General features: G+C 40.5%; 1 pseudogene; it reads right to left on the reverse strand.

Annotated features, from left to right (window-relative positions):
- Window positions 1–9234: 9234 nt before the first annotated feature.
- LOC100688220 lies at window positions 9235–9887 on the reverse strand (annotated as a pseudogene).
- Window positions 9888–13958: the final 4071 nt, after the last annotated feature.

Consider the following 13958-nt stretch of genomic DNA (forward strand, 5'->3'; position numbering starts at 1 on the left):
CAAAACATTTATTGAGAGCTTTCTATGTATTAAACAATGGCCTCGCCTCTGAGAACTTAAGAGGGAAACAGAGACAAGGTGCCTGCCATCAAGGGAGGTTAAATTTGTCAATGGAATGGCATCTAATATGGATGATAGACTCTAATTTAGAAAGATTATTCTCTCTCTCTCTCTAACTGTAAATTTCCATTAACAAAATCAGAGTCTCCTATTGAAATTAGCTATATTCTGATTTGAAATGAAGTTCTTTAGAAAGCTGTGCACAGTCTGAACTGAAGAGAAATTTCCTGTTAAACATGGCATAGTTATCACATGGTTATCTTCTTTTGCTCCTGAACACCATTAAAATGATAAATGACCAAAACAAGAAATGGAGATGAGTCATCAGCAGACAAAGTCTTTCAATAGATTTTCAGATGGTGCAATTAAAAAGAGGCATGGTAAGTGACTTAGAGTGGAAGAAGCTAAAACTCACATGCCTCCTGAAAGGGCCACTGATGAGGAATGAGTCAATTTGCTCCCCTGAAACTCATAAAGTGTCTCAAGACTTGAAGGCACCAAGGTGTAGCAAAAGATTAAAATCCAGGGAATAAGTTGGAAATCTGCATGTGATGTGGTTGAAACCCACAGATCTTCTCTAACTCACATCGGGTAAGTGTCAACCTTCTCCTACCCACCCACCTATCACCTCTTTCCAAGTGACCATATGCTAAATTTGTAGAAATTAAGCAAGAGGTGTTCTGGAGCTGAAAGCAGCAATGGGGGAAGGTATAGGGTTGAGAACAGAGGCTTTGAATACTAACTCTGGAGGAAACTCCAGGAAAAGCCCAGCTCACTGCCCAGTAACCCTAGAGGAAAGCTTTCTACTGACTAGCTCCTCTCATGCTCAGCACTTCCAATTAGTCTTTCAGTATTTCACTCATAAAGATGGATAAACAACTCTTTTCAGGAAATGGTGTTGGGACAATTAAATGCTCACATGCAAGAGAATGAAATTGGGCTTCTTCTAAATGCCATATACAAAAATAACTCAAAATGCATCATAGACCTAAATACAAGAACTAAAACTGTCAAAGTCACAGAAGAAAATATAGGATTACATCTTTGTGACCATGGGTTAGGCAAAGCTTGCTGAGATATGATACCAAAAGCACAAGGTACAAAAGAAAAAAAAATAGATACATCAGACTCAATTAAAATTAAAAACTTTTTGGGATGCCTGGGTGGCTCAGTGGTTGAGCATCTGCCTTTGGCTCAGAGTGTGATCCTGGCCCCAGGATCGAGTCCCACATCAGGCTTCCTACAGGGAGCCTGCTTCTCTCTCTGCCTATGTCTCTTCCTCTCTCTGTGTGTCTCTCATGAATAAATAAATAAAATCTTTTTTAAAAATTTAAAACTTTTATGCTCAAGAAAATGCAAAGATAACCCACACAATGGGAGAGAAAAACTTGCAAGTCATATATCTGATAAGGGACTTGCATCTGGGATACATAAAAAATAATTGTACAACTCAACAATAAAAAGGCAAATTACCCAATTAAAAATGGATAAAGGATCTGAGGAGACATTTCTTCAAAGAAAATATACACATGGCCAATAAGTACATGAACAGATGCTCCATATCATCAGTTATGAAAGAAATGCAAATCAAAACCATGAGATACTACTTCATACCCACTAGGATAGCTATAATCAAAAGGACAGATAATAACAACTATTGGTGAGAATATAGGGAAACTTAAACCCATACACATTGCTGGTAATAATGTAAAATGTAAATGCAGCACTTTGGAAATATTTTGGGCAGTTTCTTAAAAAGTTACACTTAAAGGGGCACATGGGTAGCTCAGTCGGTTAAGTGTTGGCTCTTGATTTCAGCTGAGGTCATGATCTCAGGGTAGTGATACTCAGCCCTGCATCTGAGCACAGGGTCTGCTCGAGACTCTCCCTGTCTCTTTGTCCTTCCCTCTGCTTGTATGCTGTCTCTCCCTCTTTCTCTTTCAATAAAGCTAGAGTTATCATATGATCCAGCAGTTCCATTCCTAATTGCAAACCCAAGAAAAATGAAAACATATGTCTGTAGCAAAACTTGTACGTGAATGTTCACACAAGCCTTATTCATAAGAGTCAAACAAGTGGAAACAATCCAAATGTCCACAAATGGATGAAAGGAGAAATAAAACATGGTATATTCATACATTGGAATATTATTTGGCAATTAAAAAAATGAAAAACTATACACGCTAAAACATGGATGAATCTTGAAAACATAATAAGTGAAGGAGATCAGTCACAAAAGACCACATATTGTATAGTTCCATTTATATGAAATGGCCAGAATGGGCAAATATACAGAAGGGGAAAGTAAACGTGTAGTTTCCTAGAGCCAGGTTAGGAGAAGTAGGGGAGAGAAAATTGATTCAGGGGAAACAGGAAATGACTACTAATGGGTAGGGTTTCTTTTTGGTGTCATGAAAATGTTCTCAAGTTTAATGTGGCAATGATTGCAAAACTCTGAACATACTGAAAACCACTGCTTTGTTCACTTTAAATGGGTGAATTGTGTGGTATATAAAGTATATCCTAGTAAAGCCATTACAATAATGTAAATGGACAGCCACAGATTACCAAACATTTGTGGAAAGCCTCCAGCATGAGAGACACTTATGAAACAAACAAACTATGAACTTGGAGGGAAAGGACACAATATAAGAAATGGAAGAAAAGGTAAAATAAAATATTTTTATTAGCATCCTCAGAGAGATAAGAGAAAATACTACATCCCATTTTTAAAAAAGATTTTATTTATTTTAAGATAGAGAGTGAGTGGGAGAAGGGGCAGAGGGAAAAACACAGAGAGAATCTCAGGCAGACTCCATGCTGAGAGCAGAGCCTGATGTGGGTCTTGATTCCAGGACCCTGAGATCATGACCTGAGTCAAAATCAAGAGTCAGACGCTCAATTGATCTAGCTACCCAGGCACCCCCATTGCGTCCCATTATTTTCATAGCAGACCAAACTGCTATGGGGAAATAAAGAAAGATTCCCTGGAAGTACAAATATGATTACAACCAAATCAAAGAAACTATTTCAGAAAGTAAGACAAAAGATAGAGTTGTAAACTGTTAGAGATGACAAAATTAGAAAGCAATCCAGCAATATCAACAATAAGATTGCTAGAAAAAAAAAAAGAGGATATGGATAGCAAGAAAAATTCCTATGGCTAAAGGACATGAGCTTCCAGATTAAAAAAAAAAAAAACTTCACAGAGCACTCTGAATAATGGATTTTTAAAATATTTATTTCGAGGCATCTTGAAATTTAAGGATTCCAGGGTATATATGTGTGTATATACATATATCTATAAAATTCTTAAAGAAGGTTTAAATACCCTGAACATATGCATGAATTAATGTCTTTAATATCTGAGGAGGAGAAAAAGACTTTAGCTCAAAAGTTCTATACTCAGCCCAACTATCAATCAAGTATGTCAGCAAGACATTTTCATGTACACTCGGACTAAGAAAAATCACCACCCATGCACCCTTTCTTAGGAATGTACTAGAGAATATGCTATGGAAAATGAAGAAATAAACCAAGAAAAAAGAAGTTATGTGACCCAGGGACCTGGGGACCCAGCACAGGAACACAGCAAAGGGAAGGGTGAGAGCTCCACTCAGGACTAGAAAGTAACTCATGTCAACTGGATCAGAAGGGAAGAAGACTCAGGGATGGAGACCTGAGGGTGAGGGGAGGGATGAAATGAATGAAGAGGTATTGTAGGCATTTGGCTAATTCATTAAGTATTTTACAGCTCTCGTGGAGCAGTTGGATAGATTCATAAGAAACTACAAAAAAAGGAAGGAAAACTAAAGAACTATTTGTACAAGGAAGAATGTATCAAACAACAGTGTTTGACTCAGCAGTGGTCAATGTTTACACAGCTATGGTGGTGCAATCATGAACTGATCTTTTTAATTCTAGAGAGTGTGATATATGGTAATAGAAACAGTAGGGAGTGGCTAAGAGGGATGAGACTTGCAAAATGTTTAAGTAATCTCAACAGTAAATATTGGCCAAAGTTGAAAAAAAAAAAAAAACAAGAGAAATTATGGTTTTAAAACACAACAGGAAAACACAGAAGAAGCAGTTAAATTGAACGTTACTGCAGGAGGGGGGTTATGAAGAGAGGTGGGGTAACCAACTGCTGATTTTGACTAGAGATGTTTTGACGCTGCTTGGCCATGTGCATATATTTATTAGAATAAACTATTTTTAATTCATTTTTTAATGACAGCACTGAGAAAGCAATGTGAGGTGTAGACACAGGCTGTGAGAAATTTTAGAGGAGAGAAAAGACATGTTCTTTTCTTTCAAAGACCACCATCAAACTGAAAGCCAAACTGCCATAGTTTAAGTTTTCACCCTGAACTACCTTGGAAGTGCTCCTTACTCACAGGATATCTAAACCTTTCACAGAGGTCTTTAGCATCCAAGGACAGTAGTTCTACCTTGCAAGAAAGGTATCCCACGAGAAATAAAAATTGTACCAATGCTGTTTCTCCAAATATGTTTTACAACCAGGAAATGTTTTCCCATAAACAGCCGTGTATTTGGAAAGGAGCCAAGAAATAAGAAAGGCCAATGTTCCTGTGCTAATCTCAAAGCCTGGAGCTGCCAGGTGGAAAGGTTAGCAAGAGAGAGTGAGAGTATTTCCCAGCTGTTCTGGGGAATCGACTCAGGGGTGTCGCCAGGGGCTGTGTTAAAGATACCAAGGCCTCGGGACAGAGGCTGGCCTCATTCGTCTGCTCTGAACCTTGCAAGGCCATGAGCCACAGAACAATAGAATTCTCCTCTCTGAACCAAATCTTTGAGATCACCCGAGATTAATAATCATATTCTATCCTTTTGACCTCTGCTTTCATCCTAAATCCCAGCCTGTGGACAGGGTACAGTCAGTTCTGCTACAGCGTAAGGAATTCCCTGGGAACAAACCACATCCAGCTCAGCAGAGCACAGGTGTTCGTGGGAGCTAACACGCTTACCTGGTTCTGGAAAGCCCTGTTGGCCAGTTCCACAGGTCTAGAATTTGAAGACCTGCCTTGGCCAAAGTGCCAGGTGTGGGGTTTTCCACAGCTCCAAACTAGGAGGGAAGATGGAGATGTTCTTGACCCTTAGTCCCCTGGATGCCACACTCTCTTAAGGCCCCCTATCTACCTACCCCTGTCAGGGTCCTATCTTGTCATTCTCAGGGCTTCCTACGTTCTTAGTCTCATGTATGTATTAACCTCTTATTATCAGAAGAGTGGGCTGCTCAGACCAGGTTCTCATTTTATACTTTCTGGGGCTCCCAGTTTCCCTCTTTGAGATGTCCTGCTTACTGCAAAATAATAGAAGTCGAAACCTTTATGTCCATAGAACCCGATTGTGTGGCTCTTGTCTAACGGGGATAGGGGCCGAATTAGAGCATTCATTTAATTATCCAGCTAAGCCAGAGCACAGGGCTGTAAAGAATCGGTCTTGGGGGGTTGTGGATGCTCCGACAAGAGTTCATGTAGTTCCCAGGCATTTACTTCATCAGATGTTTTCCCAGTGCAGTCCTTGTCCGCAGATTTAGTGTATTGTCAATCAAATAAGGTCCCTAACATGAAGGACTTTATGAACTGTGGAGACGTCTCAAGATGAGAGAGTAAAAATGGTAGAAAGAGAGTCAAAGTGAGCTGTAGAAAAGCCACGCTAAATGTTGGGGTGCTTTGAGGAGAAACAAAGCCTAGCCAGTCCAAGGTACAGAGTGGATTGAGAAATTTGACGCAGCATTTGGGCAGCATCTGCTGTGTGCAGCGCTAGGTGCTGTACTAGAGGAAACCAAGAGCATAAAGACAGTTGTGCCACAGGGATGAACAAGTGCCAGAAGGTCGCAGGAGAGGAGCTGACTCATTCTCCTGGGTGTGGGAGGAAGGGTGGGGTGGCAGGAGAAGCTCTGTGGAGGATCCTGGGTTTTGAAGCAGACCTTGAAACCAAGTGGGAGGCCGATGGGCAGAAATGCTGGCGTACAGCATCGCAGGCACATGTCGCAGCATGAGCAAATGCTCAGCCACTCACCAGTAGCTGTGTTAACTCCAGGCAAATCATTTAGCCTCCCTGTCTCCTGCTTTCCACGCCTGTAAAAACCAGGATGAGAAGGACACCAAACACGTGGGCTTCTGTGAGATTTCGATGCATCGTACACATGGAACGCTCCGAACAACACCTGCCACAAAGGAAGTGCTCGGTACATGATGCCTGTTATCATTATTGTCCTTATCCTGGGGAGAGAACGTCAGTGCTGCTGAGCTTAGCGACTGGTATATATTCTAAGGGCGAAAAACAGAACTTCCAAAACCAGTTCCAGTAGAATAATTCAAGGTTTCTTAAAAACAGCACTCAAAAATCGACTTGTGCGAATTAGAACTCATTTCCTAGGTTGCTGACGCAGCAGTTCACATGAGATCTAGCAAGCCTATTTTCACGACTACTGATGAGCTTAGAGAGATTTGCATAGAGTGAACTTTGTGGAAGCTTCCATTGGTGAAGGTGGTCTTAGAGGCTGAAGGATGCCCTGGCCTCTGGAAGTGGCACCTCGTCGCGGTCTCGTCTGTCCACTTGGATTGGTTTTGCATGTGGCAGAAACGTTTGTAGCATCTGAAGCTTTTTATTAAACGTGGTTATTTCATTTTTTTCAGTACGTTGAACAAAATGTGGTGACAAAATTCTTGCACTTAGGGCAGATTTCCGCCACCACCACCCCCCCGCCCCCGGTTCATTTTGTACTGACTCATTCTGACAGGGCCTGATTAGCCTGTGGCTTTCTAATTCCAGGAATCCTAACGTTGAACCAGATTCCTGTCTCGTGTAACTCCCTTAGAGGCTTTGCCTGGAAAGTTTTCTCTGATCCTTTTTCTGAGTGTGTCTCCCTCTGGCTTTATTTCTCTGTCTCTGCCTCTCTGTGTCTCTTCCTAAGCCCCCCTTCATATTTTCCCCCACCACCTCAATTTGCTAATTCTTTCCAAATAGTTTGAAAATTCTAGTCCTACTAACACTGCATTTTATAGCTGCCTACTAAAGCCCCTTCTGAATTGCAACACCTCCGGCCAGTTGAGTACTGATGGGGTGCTGGTGGGCCTAAGGGGTGAGGAAAAGGGTTGCAGCGGGAACCGTGTCCCCTTCACCTTGCGACCTTGGACGCTCTCAAGTTTGGTACTTTCACTTGCCTCTCTGCTTCTTTACAGCCATTCTTGCCTCTCCTCCTCTCTTCCCCCACCTGTCTCCTCTCTCAAGACAGAAGAAATATTTTCTTATATATCGCACCTGTGTACAATGTTGTTATAATGATGATATTGATAGTAAATTGCTGTAAAATACCTTTTATTTCAGACTTTTTGATTAACGATAGGTAACACCTGCCATGCCATAGTGAGACGGTTGCAAAGACTCCCAGGAATAAAATGTTTGCTATGCAAATGTCACTTAGCTATCCTAACCATTAGGACTTTCCTGACTGTCACTTCTAAATACTCGTAAATATGGTAAGATCTCCTTGAAGTTGCAATACGGCTTTCAGATGATAATTATCCCACTTGTCAGTTCCTGAGTTAACACACGTTGAAACTTTGTCAAGTTTCATTAATAAAATCCATAGTAACATAAAACAGGTTTTAAAATAAATCAAGATTTATAAATGTCATGAAGAGTAAAGGTTCGTATCTCTGACATACACACTTGGTAACCAATTTGGTTTAAATTAAGGAAAATGAGAATAATTATGTTTAAAACAGGCAAAATAACTGGGCTAGAGATATAAATTATAAGCAGTGTTAGCACATGGATGGGAGTGGAAGCAATGGAAATAGGTGAAATCATTCTGTTAAAGTAAATCCAAGGAGAAGAGAGTAGAGATGGAACCCCAGAGAACATCCACTTTAAGGGATGGAAAGCAGAGCCAGGGAAGGAGCCTGAGATGAAGCAGTAGAGAGAGGAGAGTGTCTATACTCTAGGAGACAAAGGAGGCAAGACTGACATCACTTTTATTGCTCTCCCAACTTCCAAATATGAGAAGTTATGGAAAGAAATAAATAATGGAAACTCCCAGGTATACTGTAAAGATGAAAAAAGAAGAATTTCTGCTATTTTTAAATGTTGATGAGGATGCGTTGAGAGATAGAATCAGAATTCCAAGTTGACCCCTATGATTCCTGCTCTTGTGTACACTCCCTCTACAGTCTCCTCCCCCTGAGTGTAGCCAGGATCTGTGAGAAGGATGGCTCCCTTCTGGGATTAGGTTACATCACATGGCAAAGGTAATCAAGTTATTAACATTTTTTGTCACACGAAATATTTGAATATAATAACTAACCCCATTTTCAAAGAAGTCACTAAATGTCACATCAATTCATACAAATGAACATAATTTTTATAGAGGGGGGAAAATCTCAAGATATAATATATGATAATCCTGACTCATAATGGGCCAAGGATACAAGTGAAGAGATTCAATCAGTCTGAAGTAAGATGTAGACAGCTGTATTGATATAAAATTCCACACCTGAGTCTGATGCAGATCCCCAGCTCAGAGCCACTGATGTAGAAGGTGCTACATTCAAATTAAGGGAATAAGATTATGGCCAAGTAAAATTTGAGACAATAGCTGGAATTATGACTGATAACACTGTGGTTGCCTAGCATCATCAGGTCATGAGGAAGAGCAATATTCAGACTGATAAATACATGAAAACACAACACAACTATTTCTTAGAGTTTTGACCAATGTTTCCCCTGGAGGTTGAAATGTCTCATGGACAGTGAAGATACTGAAAAATCACCATGGATTTCCCATAAGTATACAATTTCTCATAAATTTATATTAATAAAATTTTCCCTATACCAAGTTAACATGGAAATGAGTGTCTCTCCTGATTTGACAGCTCTTCCCATGCAACTCATCAAACAGACCTAATTATTTCTAGCACGTCTCTTTCTATAAGGTGAAAGAACCAATATTTGTAATTTTTCAGGGGCCATCTGAGTGATCTCAAAGGTGGTTTTAGTTATGAAAAATAGCTTGAGAATTTTGAGTTTTAATATCTAGGATTAAATTTTTGGAAGACAAAATTTTTTTTAACTAAAACACTTGACAATTTTATTTTCACATTTCACAATACAAATGAAAATTGCCTTTTTTTTTTTTTTTTTGTCTCACTACTCCCCTGCAAAAACTATTCTCGATAGGAAGGGGAAGCAAATCTTCCTTGTCATGCTGTTAGAAAACACCCAGAGTCACAGCACCATGATCTCCTGGTGAAGTAGAACAAGTAATATAAAATGAATATAAAGAGGTTCCTGTCTCTCCTTATCTGTCTGGTCGAGTCATTCCTGGCCGAGTGGGCACCATCATGGGACAAGCAGGAGGTCTCATCATTGGGGGCCCAAGCATCATTGGCATATGGCCTCCCATAGGTGGCCTCATTCCAGGAGCAGGTCCCACTGGCATCATCCCAGGAGGAGGAGGGCCCATCATTGGCATCATGGGAGGGCCCCCCATATGGGGGGCTGGCATCATACCAGGGTGAGGAGGACCCGGGAGACTGGGGGGAGGTGGGATCATTGCCCCTGCAGAAGGAGGAGCAGAAAATGGAGTAGGAGGTATCTTTCCTTGTTGAAATGCAGCGGTTGTTTTGTTGATCAGGCTCTGAGCCTACTCTTCCATCCATTTCTGATAGTAGTCTTTCACATTCTCCTTGTGTTTCCTACCACTGCAGTGTGTCTTTCTCACAGATGGAGAGTCATGGGTGAGGTATGTGTCGCAGTAGTCACAATAAAACTTAGGCATGTTACTCTGCAGGCCATTGGCCACTCGGTCCCGCACCACCCGGAAATGACCTGGAAGACAAAATTTTTTTAAAATGTCACAGTAAATTGGTAATGGGTAAAGATAGTAATGGGTGACTTAGCAATAACACTTGATTGTCTATTTAATCATAGTGACATATTTAAAAAAATAAATATAGACGGTAGCATGATTGAAGAGGACCTTATCTCTTTCAGAAGTGAAAGTGGAGGACCTTTGTTCTTTGCCTCCCCTCTTCCCAAATAATCAAAGATTCAGGTAGGAGGAGACTGTGGGGAGGTTGGGTAGGGAGAGAGAAAACCAAGAGCAGTTTGGGGTGGAGTAAGGAAGAAGATAGATGACCATAAGTTTTGCAGTGTGGGCAGTGATTCAACACGGCAAGGGTGTGGAGCTGGGTGGGATTAACAAGATACAAAATTCCCAATGGAACTCTGGTGTCAGGTCACTGGTAGGAGAGCAAGAGTAGACTATGGAATCGGAGTCAGATATTTAAGGACTTGGATAGGTGGGGCCAGATTAGAGCATTCCAGCAACAGACAGGGTTTCAGAGGTTATGTTATGAAGACTTAATGTGTTGATTAAGAAACCTTAATTCACGATGTCCTGTACATTTTTTTTTTCCTTAAGACTATTTAAAATCTCTTAAAAATTTTTGTCCTGGGTGCCTGGGTGGCTCAGTTGGTTAAAAAACTGTCTTCTGCTCCAGTCATGATTCCAGAAACCCCAGAATCAAACTCAGGAGGAAGTCTGCTTGTCTTTCTCCCTTTGCCCCTCTCCCTATTCATGCTTGCTCTCTCTCTCTCTCAAATAAATAAATAAAATCTTAAAAAAAAAATTTGTCCTGACGTTACTACTTAAAAAATACAATGTTTATTTCTGTAGCAATATCTGAGGATTTGTCTATTTTGTCTATCTTTTTATGCTCCCCTTCTGATTAAATTAAATAAGTAATAAAAGTCTGAAAAATAATTCCTGCTTGAAGAGTAACCGAAAAGAAGAAAAGATAAATCTTTGGGACACTAAAAACCCTTTACAGAGTATATCAACCTGGTAACTTTGGATAGAAAATGTTGTGATTTTGGCTCTTAAGCTTAGCAAATCAGTCTGCAACTGTACCCTGCCAAAATATTTTTTTTAATGAAAAAAAAAAAACCTTGATGTTTCCACAGATTGGGATATTTGGCATTATGTATTTGTAACATCTGCACAATTGATTGAATTCTTCATCTGGATATTTTGGCATCATGACACCAATGGCTTTGGAATCCTTTCTTTTCCACCACTAAACACACACATACACAGACACACACAGAGACACACACACACACAGTTCAGTGCTTGAAGTGTGAAAGTCAGGAGGTATTGCAATCCCATTTCTTTTCCCACTGAAATCTTTTTCAGAAGTTAGGCACAGAGTGGATAAATTAATACACTTCCACATTTCTCTAAATAAAAATATGTCCATCCAAACTAGAGGGTATTATGCTAAGCTAAGTCAATCAGAGAAAGACAAGTATCATATGATCTCACTCATGTGTGGAATTTAAAAAACAAAACAGAGGATCATAGAGGAAGAGAGGGAAAAATAAAACAAGATGAAATCAGAGAAGGAGACAAACCATAAGAGACTCTTAATCATAGGAAACAAACTGAGCGTTGCTAGAGGGGAGGGGGGTGGGGGGTGAGGTAACTGGGTGATGGACTTTAAGGAGGGCACATGATGTAATGAGCACTCAGTGTTGTATAAGACTGATGAATCACTGACCTCAGCCTCTGAAGCTAATAATATGCTATATGTTAATTAATTGAATTTAAATTTTAAAAAATATCCATCCATCCCATTTTCTCTTCACCCTTCCTCCACCTTGTTACTTTTTAATCCTCCTAAAGATTCTATCATCTTGGTGTTACAGACTCAGGATGTTGGAGGTTGGGAAGAGGAGAGAGTTGGGGAATATAGAGAGCCACCAGGTCATCCCAAATGTAACATGTCTGTCTCTAGGAGTGTGAGAGATGTTTATGACTATGGCAGAGAGTGTTTGTTTAGCTTTGGATTTTCTAGAAATGTTCTCAAGATCTCTTTCCATTCTATTGCATGAACATGATTCTGAACTTCAAATCTGCTCCATGGCACTTAGGTGGTGCTCAGATCATCAGTGTTTAGAGAACACACGCTATAAACTCCTCCTGGAGTTTATAATCCAGTGGGGGAGTCAGGATTTACAACAGGGAAGAGTGAACAACATAAAGCTAAAGCTCTGTGACAGACTGTATACTCTGAATGTTCAAAGGTGATGGATAACAATGGAGATGTGGGATTTGGGGAAAGGCACATGGAGAAAGGAATTTTGAGTTGGGGCTTGAAAGACAGCCAGGATGTGATTGTGGAGAAAGGGAATATTCTGTAATGGAAACAATGGAGGCAAAGAAATGGTTAACTTCTGAGCTTGACTGAAGAAGAGTGCTATGTGGTCAAGTTACAGAGAGGAAGGGTGGAGGATCTTGGAGGCAAATAGAACATTTCACTCAGATGCTATATGGCACATGGGACCATGTTAGATGGTCCAGCAGGACTCTGTGACTGTCACTTACCTCTCTGTATTTCCTACCACACATATCCTTAGCAGGTGTTTACTAAATATTCCTTGGATTGAAGTACAGCATCATGATAGAAGCTTTCAAAGACTCAAATACCATAATAAGGACCTAAAATTAACCATTTAAATGACATTTTCTGCTAATTTTTCAGAAAGGGGGAGAAAGGATATTGTTTGTTTCAGATATAAAAGCTACAACCATTGTGAATATACCTCATCAATCAGTAAATTACGGAGATAATATTTCTTACACATTTCCTATGGGTCAGGCACTGCTCTAAGGCTCCTGGGATTTCACCATGACCTAGAGAGGCAAGATCCCTCCAAAATTATTTCACCCAGTGGTAACTGCCTTGAAGACAACAAATACAGGTGGTGAGAGGTGACTGGGCAGGCGTAGGCTGGACATTAAGGAAGGGCCCTCTGAGGATGTGACCTCTGAGCAGAGTCCTGAATGGGAAGAAGGAACAGGGCAAGGGAAGGTCCGAACATTCAATTAGAGAAAAGGATGAGGAAGAGGTCTTAGGAAGGGCACAGCTTAGCACGCTGTAACCATAATTTGATGAATTTTCTCTTTGGAATTAAATTCATTTTAAGCTGAGCCAATAGGCATCTGGCAGGACAATTTATTTTTCTTCATTTTATCTCTTCTTGTAGACTATTTTCAAGAGTAAAATAAAGTCCTCCCAAGACCCCATAGTAAAGGAATAAATTTATAACAGCAAAGAGAACAAGAAGTAGACAAGCATTGAACAAAAAGTTCCAAAATATATCTGGAAGATTGACAGAAGATGGAAGGCCAGTGAGACATAAACTAGGTGGAGGAAGGCTGTGGAGAGTGGGGCAGAAACCAAGGAGAGTAAGGAGAAATATGCTGCTTGCTAGCAACACAGAGGCCTTGCACCCACATCCACCCCTTCTTCTCTCCTTTCCTCCATGAAAAAGAACCTGGAGACAAAACTGAAAAGATAGCTTGGGGTAAATAATAGGACCTTGAAATTCTGACTCAAAGGGACTCTAAGGAGATCTGCGTGCATGGGCAGAAAGCATTTGAAAATGTTTTCTTGTGAAGAAAAGGATAGGGCTAGAGAAAAATGTGCAGTTGCAGACAGGGGTTTTTATGGGAACAGTGGTGATGGTGGTGGTGGTGATTACTTTTCAAACAGGAAAGGCTTAAAGATGATGCAATGGCAAGGGTCAGTGGAAGGGACCTTCCAAACCACCATTCCTATCTCCAGCTTTCCCTCTCTTTACTTTGCCATGGTTAATCTCAGCTAATTTTTCTAAAATCCAGCTCAAAGCACGCTGGGTATCTCCTCCAGCTCTTCATACATATCCTAACCTGCTGTGTTTATGCCACTACTCATGTGTCCTCCTTGGTCTTTTAGATACTCCCTTTACATGCGTACCCCTGAGAATACCAGGGAACTTCAGGCTGCATTGCAAATGCATCCTTCCCTCACATGTTCCCTGTGGGC

Source organism: Canis lupus, chromosome 27, assembly GCF_011100685.1.
Source record: "Canis lupus familiaris isolate Mischka breed German Shepherd chromosome 27, alternate assembly UU_Cfam_GSD_1.0, whole genome shotgun sequence".
In the NCBI taxonomy this organism is placed as follows: Eukaryota; Metazoa; Chordata; class Mammalia; order Carnivora; family Canidae; genus Canis; species Canis lupus.